We start from the raw sequence: 12,470 nt of genomic DNA on the forward strand, positions 1-12,470 counted from the left end.
GGCTTATTGATATACTCTGCTCGGCTGGAGAATTTCTGGATCATTTTTGTGTTGAATTTCTTTATTATGGAAATATAGTCTTTGTGTCTAGACAACATTGTTAGTGCATTGACCGGGGTGATTTTAGCAATCATTTGTCCGCAGACAAAACGAAAATTCACAGGGTTGCCAGTATACATTTTAAATGTATGCTATCAAAATCAATCACATTATTTCTAGTGCAAAGTCAATGCCGCCTCACGTTTTTAAGTTAATATGCACATAATATTCACACATGTGTACTATCTAATTAAATTTATATATATAGATATGCCAAAAACGATTAATTTTTCAGAAAGTAACAGCAAAATATTGCCTCCATAAAAACGTAAAAAACGTTCAGTGCCAACCTCAAAACTAATAAAATAATAATTTTATATCCATCTACAGGGTCTCCACTTTCAGTCTATTACCACATAAATGTGGGCTATGTACATCTCATTAACATATGTACGAGGAAAGAGCACTAATTTTTCAGGGAGATTTGAGCAAAATATTCCCTCATATGAACCTAATAAACGCACAGTGCCAACTTAAAAACTAATAAACTAATAATTTTATATTAATCTACAGGATCCCCACTTTCAGTTTATTACCATATAAAAGTGGGCTATATACATCTCATTAAAATATGTACAAGGAAATAACACAAACTTTTCGGATAATGATGATTAAAATAGTCCCTCATATGAAGCTAATAAACGCACAGTGCCAACTTCAAAACTAATAAACTAATAATTTTATATTCATCTACAGGATCCCCACTTTCAGTTTATTACCATATAAAAGTGGGCTATGTACATCTCATTAAAATATGTACGAGGAAAGAACACAAACTTTTCGGATAATGATGAGCAAAATATTCCCTCATATGAAGCTAAAACTCGAACAGTCCAAATTTCAAAACTAATAAACTAATAATTTTATATTCATCTACAGTGTCTCCACTTTCAGTTTATTACCATATAAAAGTGGGCTATGTATATTCATTAAAATATGTACGAGGAAGGAACACTAATTTTTCGGGGAGAGTTGATCAAAATATTCCCTTATATGAAGTTAAAAACGTACAGTGCCAAGTTCAAAACTAATAAACTAATACTTTTATATTCATCTACAGGGTCCCCACTTTCAGTTTATTACCATATGAAAGTGGGCTTTGTACATCTCATTAAAATATGTACGAGGAAATAACACTAATTTTTCGAAGAAAGATGATCAAAATATTCCCTCATATGAAGCTAAAAAACGTACAGTGCGAAGTTCAGAAGTAATAAAATAATTGTTTTATGTTCATCTTCAGTGTCCCCACTTCAGTTTATCACCATATAAAAGTGGGCTATGTATATCTCATTAAGCCATATAACTCAATTGCCAAGTATAAATCTAACAAAATAAGAATTTTATATTGATTTGGAGAAGACCTACTTTCAGTTAATATTCATTTAAATGTTTGCCATGTACTATCTAATTACCAAAAGTGCTTGAAAAAATTGTATATTTTCCGAAAAAAAATAGCAAAATATTCCACCCTAAAAAGCCATATAACTAGTGAGTAAATATTCCCCCTCAAAAAGCCATATAACTACAAGTGCCAAGTTAAAATCTAACAAAATAAGATAATAATATTAATTTGGAGAGTCCCTACTTTCATTTAATATTCATATAAATGTGGGCCCTGTGCTATCTAATTAGCATATGTACTTGAGAAAATACTAGTTTTTATAAAATGACCAGCAAAATGTCCCCCTAAAAACCAAATAACTACAAGTGCCAAGTTAAAATCTAACAAAATGGGAATTTTATTTTCATTTGGAGACTCTACTTTCAGTAAATATTAACATACATGTTGGTCATATACTACCTAATTACCAAAAGTACTTGGAAATATAATATTCTTGCATAAGAAGATGAGAAAAATATTCCGCTCTAGAAAGCCATATAACTACAGGTGCCAAGTTAAAATTTAACAAAATAAGAATTTGATATTCATCTGAAGGGTACCTATTTTCAGTTATTCATATAAATGGCCGCCATGTGCTATGTAATTACCAAAAATGCTTGGAATGATACTATTTTTTCTGAAAAAGATGAGCTAAATACTCTCTCCAAAAAAGGTATATAACTGCAAGTGCCAAGATAAAATCTAACAAAATAGGAATATTATATTCATTTATAGCTTACCTACTTTTAAATAAAAAGCATACAAGGGTGGGATATGTGATATCTCATTACCGTATGTACGACAGAATAAGACTAATTTTTCCGAAATTGATCCACAAAATATCAGCTTTTTTGAAGCTATATAACTTTTAGCGCCAAGTTAAAATCTAAGAAAATAAGAATATTATGTTCGTATAGAGTGTCCATACTTTCAGATAAAGTGCATTAAAAGGTGGGATATGTAATATCTAATTACCATATGTACTGCAGAAGAAGACTAATTTTCTGAAAATGATCCAAAAAATACCACCTTTTTTTAAAACCACAAAACTTTTAATGTCAAGTTAAAAAGTAACAAAATAAGAATTTTATTTTCAACTAGACCATCCCCACTTTCAGATGAAGACATAGAAAAGTGGGATTTCTATATTTAATTACCATATGTACGGCAGAAAAAGATTAATTTTTCCGAAAATGATCAATAAAGTATCACCTTTTGTTAAGCTATATAACTTTTAGTGCCAAGTTAAAATCTAAGAAAACATGGATATTTTATTCATGTAGAGGGTCCGCAGTTTCAGATAAAGAGCATGAAAAGATGGGATATGTAATATCTAATTACCATATGTACGGCAAAAGAGGCTAATTTTTCCGAAAATGATCAACAGAATATCACTTTTTTTTTAAAGCTATATAACTTTTAGTGCCAAGTTAAAATAGGAATATTATCTTCATCTAGAGGGTCATCACTTTAAGGTAAAAGGTATAAAATGGTGGGATATATAACATCTAATTACAATATGTATTGCAGAAAGAGACTAATTGTTTTTTTAATTATCCACAAAATTGTATTTTTTAAAGCTATAAATAAATTTTAGTGACAAGTTAAAATGTAACAAAATAAGAATATTATATTTATCTAGAAAGTTCTCACTTAAATATAAAAAACATAGAAACGTGGGATATGTAATATCTAATTACGTATCTACGGCAAAAGGAGACTCATTTTTCCGAAGATCATCAACAAAATGTTACGTTTTTCAAAGCTTTATAACTTTTAGTGCCAAGTTAAAATCTAATAAAATGAGAATGTTATATTCATCTAGAGGGGTCCCCACGTTAAGATAAAAACATAAAAAGGCGGAATATGTAATATCTAATTACATATATACGGCATAAGTAGACTAATTTTTCCGAAAATGATCGACAAATGTCACCATTTTCAAAGCTTTATAACTTTTAATGCAAATAACACCTCAAATACTTAGGTGTAGCATAGTTTGGAATTCTAATAATTTCTATTGTGTTGTGTACTCAACACTCCTACATTTTATGGTACATAAAAGATCTTGAAAATGCAGTCTGTGTTACATTGGTTGGAATATTAGGAAATACGCCATTAAAATATGTCAAACTTAAGGTTCATGAAACCTTTTTTTTGCCATATACTGTATTTTTAGGTAGGCTATATAAAAATGAATAAACTACATTTTGTTTATTATTATTATTATTATTATTATTATTATTATTATTATTATTATTATTATTATTATTATTATTAAATATTCTACCTGTCGACAGATCCTAGGACTAATAGGAGTTGTGTGTTTCTCTGTGCGTGTTTCTAGATGTGTGTGTGTGATTCCTCAGGTTCGGATCTCAAAATGTTTTCTCCACCTTTCTTGATCTTCAGCTTCCTCTTTCAACTACCAATACTTCCTTCCATTTCTTAAATCATCGACCAGTTGCAATCTTCTTCTTCCTACTCCTCTCATTCCTTCCATATCTCCCTCTAGGGCGTTATGAACGAGACAGTTTCTTCGCAAGATGTGTCCAATGTAATTAGTTTTCCTACGAAGGATGTAGGTTAAAAGCATCCTCTTCCTAACAATTTGTTTTATATCGAATTTTTATTTGTACATCTGATACCCGCAGAAATAAAAGGCCTTTTTAATACCTTTTAAAAATATTAAAGTAGTACAAAACGCTCAAATGAAACTAAAAATTTATGACAATTAGAGATGCCAAAAACCCGCTTTTTGGAATCGATGGTTTGTTTCACATAAAAAGCCGGATTTTTGGGAAATAAAACGAGAATTTTGGAAATTTTGGCTTTTCTCATTTTCATGATTTTTCTATCTAAATAGCTTTCTTATAGTATATTCTATAGTTAGATATGAATTCCATGAAATAAATGCCATATTTTGCTCTGAAATTCACCATCAAGATGGATGGAGCACATGATTTATGTATTAAAGCTAACACGAAGAATGTAGTATTTGAGGGCAATATTAGAGGCTATTTAACTTTATTTTAACTTTTGAGTTATCGACATTTTTTTTCTCTAGATCATTGTAGTTTGTCATCCGTGTTTCATTCCTAACAGCAGAGTACTCTAGCTTCTAGCGCAAAAGTTAAATTTACGTTTTTCTATATATCCGTCAAAGCGTACGTTTTTCAATATATCAGTCAAACCGTAGTACTTCACATTTCTGTTATTCTACAGCTGTGCAATGATTTAGCAATAATTTTCCGGATACAACCTTGAATACCAATTTAGACAAATAATCAGTAGCGGATTTAGAAAAGTACTCTGGGAGGGGTTTCTCTGATTGTTTCGTTTTCTAAAAAGTCCTAATTTCATTTGGGAGGTGCTTGAAATTTATGAGTACGGGCATAACTAATATTTCGTTTCGTTTATATATTTAGCAATAATCTTCCGGATACAACCTTGAAGATCATTTTGTACTGAGAATCAGTGGCGGATTTAGAAAACTATTTTGGGAGGGGCTTTTCTTACTAATGTTTAGTTTCTCTAAACATTCGTAATTTTTATTTGACGGGAGCTTAAAGTTTATGAGTAAAGGCTTGTTTTAGACATTCCGTAACTTTGGGGAACAGGCTTCAGTTCGGAAGACCGCCCCTTAACCTTCGTAAAAACTCACTGCTGGTAATTAGTAATAATAACGATTTAAAAACAATAAGAAAGGAAGTCGGCCAACTCACAGTACACGCACTATTTCTACATTCACAGGTGGAATGAAGAAAAGCTTTGTCAGAATAGTCGAATGCTGGGTTGAATACCAGCATTGTTGTGCTTGTTGTATTTAGCTTAAATATATTCCGTAGTCCTTTTTTTTGGTAGGGGGAGTTTTTTAATGACATGTTGAATCCCTCTTGTTAAAAATTCAGAAAACTTGAGGACTGGGTAAACCGTGATGGTGCTTATATAAAACTTAACTGTAGAATGTCAAGAATATACAGAACCAAAATCTCTAGATGTGCAGCCTTTAAGTGTATAATATAAATCTAAGTATTTCTCTTATGTTTTAATTTTATTTTGTTCCAAAAAGAAGATATGGAATATTTTGAAGTAAAAATACTACATACAATTTTGCTAGTTATATGTGTATTTTTAAAAGAAGTGTTTACTTTTAGGGTTTTCTGGTTGTTTTTTTAATAACTGGTTTAAACCAAAAATAAAAAAAATAAAAAGAACGAAAAATGCGAATCGTGTGAACCTCATGGTGACGTTTCCACATATCAAACCATCCGCATTAGTTTTACTTCCTTTTCATCTTTTAATCAAGGTGTCCCATGTTCAATTCTCGCTCGAACCACGACCCTTCTTTCATGCGTAAACCAAGTAACGATTCGGATATCACTTTAAGCGAGTCTTCTTGATAACCTTGGTATTACGTAAGGATATTAAGCCTTAACATACGAAAGGAAACCAATTGTATATTTCTGCATGCTTGAATGCCTGATGTTTTAAAAAGAAGCCAAGGTTGCTTAAATATATTGATAGAAATTGGCAAAATTTATCGATTGCCTACGTAGCTTCCAACATTAGTTTGGATTGGTCTTTCAATGATATCTCCATACTAAATTTGTAATTTAATATCTCAGTTTTAGCGTACTGATTATGATACGTTGACCTTTAAATTTTACATGCAAAGGAATAACAGGATGTTCCCGTTATTGTTTTACATTTAAAGTAATGACGGGATTTTTCCGATGGCTAGGGCGGGAGTTTCTCAATTTAAGAAATTTACTGACCGGACTTCTTTAAGCTTATGGGACCACTTGCAGCATAACCCCGTTGTTGCATAATACCACCAAGGCGAAACAAACTTATTTCTGTGAATATGTAATATAAATACATAACGCAAAATATCTAATTCAAAAAATCCTGTTTTAAACTTCCCTCCAAAAACGGGTTTTTGGCATTTTCAAAAACAACCATGGTTCTTGCCAACCCTGCTTACTTTTGCATATAGGAGTTTAAAAAATTCTTATTATATACATTGGTTAATCCTTTGGAATTCATAACGTAAATATGTTGAAGTAAAATTGTTTTAAATATCTTTTCAAAATTTATGGTTTATTTTCGAGGTTTTATATTATTATCGGCATCAACCATCAATTAAATGACTGTTTGTGTTATAGAGAAGCGAAACAAAGTCTGCTTTATCAATTTAAAGCACAATTTTGAAGAAAGCCCAAAATTTCCGAAGCAAAAGCGAAGCAGAGAAAACCGAGTTTTTTCTTTCAAAACAGCCGCTTTTTCCAGCCCTTGCATCTCTAATGACAATCGAAACTGGTAAAGTAGGGTTATGGACACAGTTATAGTATGGGAAAATTGAGACATTAGATTTTAGCTATTTACTTAAACACGTCCAAGAATAAGATTCATCGCATATTAGGATTAACAATCACATATGCAGGTAATATCATTACTTTTTCTTAGTATTACAAACCCTAACGTTAGTGCTTCATTTCTACACTTGAAATTGAAGGGCGTTGAAAGACAAAATTAACCCACAATTTCACATTTTCGAGAAAAAAGAAGAAAATGAGAATTAAGCTATTAGAAAAGAAATCCATATTGGAAACATTTTATTATTATTATTATTATTATTATTATTATTATTATTATTATTATTATTATTATTATTATTATTATTATTATTATTATTATTATTATTATTGTGTTGAGCAAGAATTCTGTTCTTCTTGAAAATGCTATTCCTATCAGCACTTAATATCCAAACTTATTATTAATGTACTATACACCCCAGGGACACTGCAAAATGTACTACGCACCAGCGTTAGTGCCATCCAATGATCTTATAATATAGAGGGATGTGAAGTTACCTATCTTTGTACCCGTAACTCGGTGTGGCCAGAAACATCAGAGATTGGTTAATCTTACTTCTTACTTCTTGTTTCCTCAAAAGTTGGCCAGGACATTTTGAATTTTAATAACATCTTTTTCTTTTACATAACAATAACGTTCACATTCGAGCAGTTATCTGCAGGAACGTAACTGCAAAGATTCGCTTAGTTAGACTGCCAAATTTAGTAATTTTGCCCCTATATCTCGGCTCACCCGACTTTCATACATCATAATAGAAATACGAATAATGGCGTTATTAACCTGGCAATAGATTTCAAATTTGAGTAGTTTTCAGCAGAACGGTAGGCAAACTTATATTATTCAATTTTGTGATTTTTAAGATTATGTTCCTGTTAACTTGACACCAAGTTGACAGGGAAATTTGAAACATGAATAACGGCGTTATTTACCTACAGTAACGTTCAAATTCGAGCAGTTTTGAACAGGAACATAGAAATAAATTTTCACGTAGTCAGGTTATCAAATTTAGTAAACTTGCTCTTACATCTCGGCTCACTTAACACAAATACTGAAAATAGAAACTCCAATAACAGCTTTGTTTATCTAGCAGTAACGTCCAAATTCAAGCAGTTTCTATGGATAGGAAAACAAATACGATTTGCAAAGTCAGATTGACAAACTTAGTAATTATGCTTCTATGTCCCAGCTCACTTAAAGTTAATATGTTATAATAGAAACTTCAATAACAGCGTTATTTATATAACAGTAACAAGTAAATACGAGCAGTGTCCATCAGCAACACACCAGAAACGATTTCCGTAGTCAGATCTTCAAATTTAGTAATTTTGTTCCCATGTCCCGACTCCCCTAACCAGGGCCGGCCTTAAGCCGATTGGACCGATTGCTCCCAATCGGGTCCCGCGCCAAAGGGGGCCCCGAGCTAGTGCCCTTTACTCTACTCTATAGGCCCGTTTTAACAGCAAAATTTTCCCCATTGCAAACAAGTGAGTTGTGGTCGCTATTACTAAATTTTGCTCCTAATACATGTAATTAATACATGTCATTCTGCTCGCGGGGACGCCGGCCAAGTTGCTATGGTGCCGTTAAGATGGCTCTGCTAACTCTTGGTTGTCAAGTGCACACAACAACATGTTGCAATAAAAATACATTCATGAACTGCACAAGTGGGTCTATTGCCTCTTCGTAACAAGTAAATGAATATTTTCTGTTAAGTTTCCGGGCATAAGTAAATATTTTCTGAATTTAATGCTGCGGTAACTTCTTTATTTTTTTACGTTTACAACTTTTGTTGTGAAAATAGATATTATGTTTAGGGATGCCCCTAAAGGCCAACAACAACTAGCATATTTTCAGCGCGTATTTTCGGTCCGTAAAATGATTTACATTTCGGTCCGTACGTTGGCACATACACCTAGCGTAAAAATAGGCGCGTAAAAAAAGAAGAAAATGAAGCGGTCATTTTTCGCTCTTCCTCTTGCCTGTTGTTTGAGCACATGGTCTTTTTCCAGTTTACTCAAGTTGCTTGAACCAGATGCATCTATCTGAGACCATGGTTTTAAGTGCAGGTGCTATAAACATAATGTTGTTAAGTAAAAGAATAAAAAGAAAGGATAGAAGAAACAGACTGGAAGCCACGCCGAAGAGGATTTAAAATTCACGTTTATCTATATTACGTCCAAGCAGCTCAATCCATTTGGTTTCTTTTCGGTAAGTAGGACTTGGTGCTAAATGTATCCAACGTGTGTGGTCCAGAAACAAAGGATTCGACATAAAGACCTTCGTATTTGAAATAATAGACCATTATCTAACTCTCACATTATTTTCATCCTTGTGTCATTAATACCAAAGAAGATATTGACAGTTGAAACTGATAGATAGCTTTTGGTGAATGCTGTACCGTAAGAAGTCAAAAGAACCTTAGAATTCCTTACAGAGAAGCATTATTTAACACTTACATAATTTTCATTTTTTTGTCGTTAATACAAAAGAAGATATTGACAGTTGAAACTGATAGCTCTTGGACAATACTTTAACTGTGGGAAGTCAAAAAGACATGTTACATATGTTACTTGCTTCTATTAGAAACAAGGTAAATGTAGATAATACAGGAATTCTTTAAATGACAGAGAATGATAGCTAAGAGGTGGTGGGAGACTCAAAAGAGGCAGAGAATCCTTTGACGGCATGTAAAGAAAGGAATACAGCCAGATGTTTCAATGTGGGTGTTCCATAGGATTGGAGGGCGAAGTGTAATATCCTTTTTTTAGTAAAGTACCGCTTTTTTAATTGGATTGGGACTTGTACCTTATGGAGAATGAAAAATGCCAAGTTGAAGAAAAAGAAAAAAGCACTCATTATTGTGAAGGACAGAGATTTTTAGAAACACCTTGGAAATGTTACATGTCAGTTCTTGAAAGTTATTGCAATGGAAACCGAAACCCACATACTGGTGGTCCACACATAGGATTGGGGGGTGAAGTGTGCTGTTCTTTTCTGAGTAAAGGAACTTCTTTTAATTGGCGTGTGACTTGTTATGCATTTTTTAACGACCTTGCCACCTAGAGGCAGAGGAAGACTGACTCTTTTTACCTGAATTTCAATGGGGAAAAAGAATGAATGAAATCTTTACGTAAGGTGACTTTCGCTTTTTTTCCTTTTGGAAGAATACTTGAAAGAAGATTTCTTTAAGATATTTTTGCATAAATAATTTTATTTTTTAAAAACTAGATTAATCAATTAATTATTTATGAATATTAATGAGCTGGTAATGAAAGGGGTTAGAAAGAATGATTTTTTGTTTTTTGTATATTTTAGAAGTATATTGAGATATATATATATATAGTATAGAGTAGTACATATTGCACATAAATGTATCAGAAATTGTGGGAGAAAACGGCCGCAACTCTAAGAAACGTATTTTATGTATTGATGTGGTATTTTCAGTAGCTGATATGGGATTTTAGCATAGAATATCATCTTTTGGATACTGTCGGGGTCTAATGGTGTACGAAGCTTAGACGAATGACAAATTACATGTATATATGAATATATGGATATATGAATATATGAATAGTTTGTGAATGGGTGCATGTAGGTATGTATATTGGTTCTGATATTTGGACATGAATATATATATCATATTGTAGACATATTATCTTTCGTTTCCATGTAAGTGTTTTAAGCATGTGTTGTTGGGTTGCATAGCTTTAGGCGCTATGGTACTATGGATAGCTTGTACCTCTTGGTTTGTGTTGTATTAATACTGGTTTGTATTGTAGGGTTATATATATTGTGACTTTTTATGCATGTAGCCTTATTTTAACGTAATGTAGGGTTGCATATCTTGTTTTGGTGATATGTTAGCTGAATGCAAACGCCTTAAGTGATTGTATTGTATTAATATTGGATTATATTGTAGGCTTATATGTTGTGACTCCGTATGTATATAAGTGTTTTAGATTACCTTGAATACCACTTTAGAATATATATATATATATTGTGATTTTTACCTATATAGATGCTTGTTAGACATGTTCTAGTTGTATTTTAAGCACAAATGATATCACTGTGGTATAAGCCATTTACTTATAGATATCTTTTAACTATCGTATTCTAATAAAAATATTGGTACCTTTACTTACTTATAAGATGCTTGTTTAGCTTGTAGAAGACATTTTTAAACGATTAGCAAATGATTGAGTTGAATTATTATTAACGAAAAGGAATAATTTGATTGTTGAGAACAGTGGCGTATGCAGAATATGATTATGTGGTCAGGTTATTGAGAGTAAATTAAGTTTGAAGTATATGTAAATGCTTTTGAGTGGTTATTTTTTAGCTATTTAGCGTTACTTTAAAGATATTTGTGACATTTGAAAGAGGGAAAAATTAGGTTTTGACTATAATATATGTGTATACAATGCTACATTATACGGCTATGGCTACTACTGCAAAGCACATGGAGATTATACAAATTTAAAAACATTGTTACTTACCTAAGAGAGCTTGTTCTGTTGCATGTTTGAAGCACGTACGGGAACTCTGTACGAAGAAATAAAATACGCCTGGAAAAAATAAGAAATGATTAGCCAACACGCGCAGGGACAAAATATTTTTGTCGGTAAACGTATGAGGCATTGCCGTTTTTAGAAATAACACCAGGCCCGTAACTTTGGAAATTAAACGCACAAACTCCAGTATAGTACTGATAATGATGCCTATATAGATGGCGTTAATGGAAAAAAGTAAGATTTTTCCGTATAATAACCTTAAATGATCATAACTCCTAAATTATTTATGTTAGGACAAAATGGACTACAGAAATCGATTTATCAGGTAAAAACTTTATAGAAAGACACCCTACACGATAAACTTGAACATTTTTTTGGATGTAACAGTAGCGGCTCCAAAAGTAAGTTTTGTGGCATTACATTTTTTGCTTTTTTACGGCAAACTATTGGTCGTAGAAACAAAAGAAAGATATTTTCGTGAAGCTTACGAACTAAGAAATACTACTATACAAGTTAGAACATTGTAACTTTAAAATAAAAGTATAATGGTCATAACTCCTAAACTATTCAGGTTAGGAGAAACTGGACTACAGAAATCGATTTATCAGGTCAAAAAACACATGGAAAGAGACCCTACACGATAAACTTGAACAATTTCTTGGGGTGTGACAGTGGCGGCTCCAAAATTAAGTTTTCTGACATTACATTTTTTGCATTTTTACGGCAAAGTGTTTTTCGTAGAAACAATAGAAAGATATTTTCTTGAAGCTTACGACCTAAGGAATACTACTGTACAAGTTAGAACATTGTAACTTTAAAATAAAAATATAATGGTCATAACTACTAAACTGTTCATGTTAGGAGAAAATGGACTATAGAAATCGATTTGCCGGGTCAACAGCTATATAGAAAGACACCCTACACGATAAACTTGAACAATTTTTTTGGGGTGTGACAGTGGCGGCTACTAAAGTAAGTTTTGTGACATTACATTTTTTGCTTTTTTACGGCAAACTATTGGTCGTAGAAACAAAAGAGAGATATTTTCTTGAAGCGTATGACGTAGGGAATACTACTATACATGTTAGAACAATTTA

General features: G+C 32.1%; 1 protein-coding gene and 1 long non-coding RNA gene across 7 annotated transcripts in view; one reads left to right on the forward strand and one right to left on the reverse strand.

Annotated features, from left to right (window-relative positions):
* Positions 1–12,470, forward strand: part of LOC145661112 (extracellular matrix organizing protein FRAS1-like) — a 3,375,101-nt gene that overhangs the window by 1,610,029 nt on the left and 1,752,602 nt on the right. The gene's annotated exons all lie outside the window — the stretch shown is intronic.
* Positions 1–12,470, reverse strand: part of LOC145661134 (uncharacterized) — a 535,905-nt gene that overhangs the window by 304,623 nt on the left and 218,812 nt on the right. Inside the window, exon 2 of the long non-coding RNA XR_014126882.1 lies at positions 11,359–11,427. This is a non-coding gene — a long non-coding RNA (uncharacterized LOC145661134). The remainder of the gene's footprint in view (positions 1–11,358; positions 11,428–12,470) is intronic.

The sequence above is a fragment of the Thermobia domestica genome, chromosome 1 (assembly GCF_964235325.1).
Source record: "Thermobia domestica chromosome 1, izTheDome1.hap1.1, whole genome shotgun sequence".
NCBI classification, from domain to species: domain Eukaryota; kingdom Metazoa; phylum Arthropoda; class Insecta; order Zygentoma; family Lepismatidae; genus Thermobia; species Thermobia domestica.